The sequence below is a fragment of the Hylobates moloch genome, unplaced genomic scaffold (assembly GCF_009828535.3).
Source record: "Hylobates moloch isolate HMO894 unplaced genomic scaffold, HMol_V3 SCAFFOLD_14, whole genome shotgun sequence".
Taxonomy (NCBI): domain Eukaryota; kingdom Metazoa; phylum Chordata; class Mammalia; order Primates; family Hylobatidae; genus Hylobates; species Hylobates moloch.
In genome coordinates, this window is record NW_026652289.1 from 63,402,962 (window position 1) to 63,405,862 (window position 2,901).

Genomic DNA, 2,901 nt, shown 5'->3' on the forward strand with positions numbered 1-2,901 from the left:
CAAAGCACTGGAATTACAGGCATGAGCCACTGTGCCCGACCTGCATATTGCTTTAAATGAAGGCATCATTAACTGTAAGGCCCTTGTTAGGGATAAAATGTTTTACCTGTGAGCCAGGTGACACATTTCCCTCTGAATACCAACTGCTAACATTTGTATGGTGAGTGTCCCACCACTTAGAATACTTCCTTATGACATCATTATATTCAATTTGATCCTCACAATAAAACTGGGATGTCAGGCATATTATCATTCCCCCACTTTTTTTTTTTTTGGTCAGAGAAAGAAATGAAAACTCAGAGAGGTATATGCCTTGCCCAAGGTCACAGTGCAGAAGTGGAATGCTGATCCTGGTTTCACCAGCTAATCGGCGAGCAACATGAATTGAGCAGCTACATGGAACTAATGATTATTCTACTTCACGGAGTTGCTGTGGGCTTTGATATGAGAAAACACATGCAAAGCTCCTAGTGCCTGGCATGTAGCACTCAGACACGAGCTATTAGTTCTCTGGGCAGTGGAAAAGAGGGTGGTCAGGGAAGGCTGCACAAAGGAGGTGGCATTTGGATTGGGCACTAAAGAACAAGCTTCCCCAGGTGGGAGGAAGTCATTCCAGGCAGGGAGAATAGGGATGAAGGGATAAGGGGTGTGGGGGCTGGCACACTGGGAGTGCTGATTGTGGGGAGAATGGTAGAAAAAGCTGGGGGTGCCAGGGAAGAAGTGCGAAGGGCCATGCATCATGGAAGCTAAGGAGATTATGCATCTGCCCCCAGCTCTGCTGCTCGCTTCACCTCAGCCAGTCTAGGTTATCTGGAGACAAATAATGGGACAGGTCATGGGATAGGCGTGCTTTGATTGGGAAAGTGTCGGAGCAAAGGACTGTTGGGTAGAACAGGCTCAGGGTGAGGATTCCAGCCCCTAGAAGCTGTGGGAAGACACAGTCTCCAGCAGGAGGGGTGAGCTTCCAAAGAGGGATGGACAATATGACGGTGTCGCAGGTCTTTCCGTTCTGCGGAAGACAGTGCTCCCATCCTGCCACGATCAGTGTGTCCAGCTGCAGGCAGAGTGTCCAGAGAGACCCCAGGAGAGAGCAGGTCTCAGCCCATTGTGCCAGATGTGCAGGGGCCTTACCGAGAGAGTGAATCTGAACCCCAGTCTTGCTGGGGCAGGTGGCCTTGCAGAGGTGAGCGTCTGGGAGCAGTGGTTCCAAGCGGGAAGTAGCCGTTGATGGGATGGACAGATGGAACAGTGTCTGCCTAGAGAGCTGAGGAGGGAGAGCAGGAGGGCAGGAGGGTGTCTACCTGCACCACCTTTTAACAAATTTTTAAAAGTTTTAAGTGTATCAGGGTTACATAGGCACATAGCTTGGAGTCAAGTTCTATAATAAGTCTCAAGTAATATGTTTGTATTATTATTCTTTTTTTTTTCAATTTTTATGTACTATCTAGTGGCGTCCCATTATGAATGATTAGAATTTAGCTGTTTTCCCTTCCATTTCCACCAAATACCCACAGTTCCTTCTCCCTCATCCCTTCAGTATAGTTTTATTGTAATTTTACTAGATTATATTCAGTTTTTACATCGTTAAGACTATGTAAATGTATTCAGAGATGAATCCACACAATAAACTTCAAATATTTTCTTTTTTTGAGACAGGGTCTCACTCTGTCACCCAGGCTGGAGTGCACTGGCACGATCTCGGCTCACTGCAACCTCCACCTCTGGGGCTCAAACAATCCTCTCACCTCTACCTCCAGAGTAGCTGGGACCACAGGTGCACGCCAGCACGCTAGGCTAGTTTTTTGTATTTTTAGTAGAGATGGGTTTTCACCATGTTGCCCAGGCTGGTCTTGAACTCCTGACCTCAAGTGATCTACCTGCCTCGGCCTCCCAAAGTGCTGGGATTACAGGCGTGAGCCACCGCTAAACTTTGAATTTGTTTTCAGTCATGAACAGCTTTTTGTTTTACCTAGTTAATAATTATTTTTTAGCTTATATGTTTATTACTAATTAAACCCCAAACTTCTCAAACTTTCCATTGATTTATCTATTTTGCTTAATTGCTAGCATTTCCAATGTTTCCCTGCAATATATACAACATTTCAAATATTTAATGAGTTAAATTGGTTTTGATTTGCTAGTCTGAGATGAAGCTATCATTTGCTGTGCTGATTCTTTAGAGAAATGTGTTTGGATTTCCAGGCAATTGGTGTGTGAATGTACTGTAGGCATGGCCACCTGCACAGTGCTAGTTTCTGTCCTCAAGGAACTTCCAGTGTCATCTGAGAAATATAAACATAAAGAAGTCACCATATGAGAAATAATCTAGTTAGTACCTGTTGAGTGGGACAGACAGGTCAGTGTGGACTCGAGTTGAGTTTTAAGGGAGTCTATGTTTTTTATTATGATAAAATATACATAACATAAAATTTACCATTTTATCTACTTTTTTTGTTTGTTTAAGACAGGGTCGCGCTCTGTCACCCAGGCTGGGCACAGTGGTGAGATCTCAGCTCACCGCAACCTCCATTTCCCAGGCTCAAGAGATCCTCCCAACTCAGCCTCCCAAGTAGATGGGACTACAGGCACACGCCACCAAGCCTGGCTAACTTTTGTATTTTTTTGTAGAGATGAGTTTCCGCCATGTCACACAGGCTAGTCTTGAACTCCTGAGCTCAAGCGATCTGCCTGCCTCGGCCTCCCAACGTGCTGGGATTATAGGTGTAAGCCATTGTGCCCGGCCCATTTTAGCCATTTTTAAGTTTACAGTTCAGTGACATTAAGTACATTCACATCATTGTGTGGCCATCAGTATTATTTACCTCCAGAATATTTTCATCATCCCAAACTGAAGATTATGGGTATTTTTTTTCCTCTCTGTTACATTTACTCTTTCTCCTT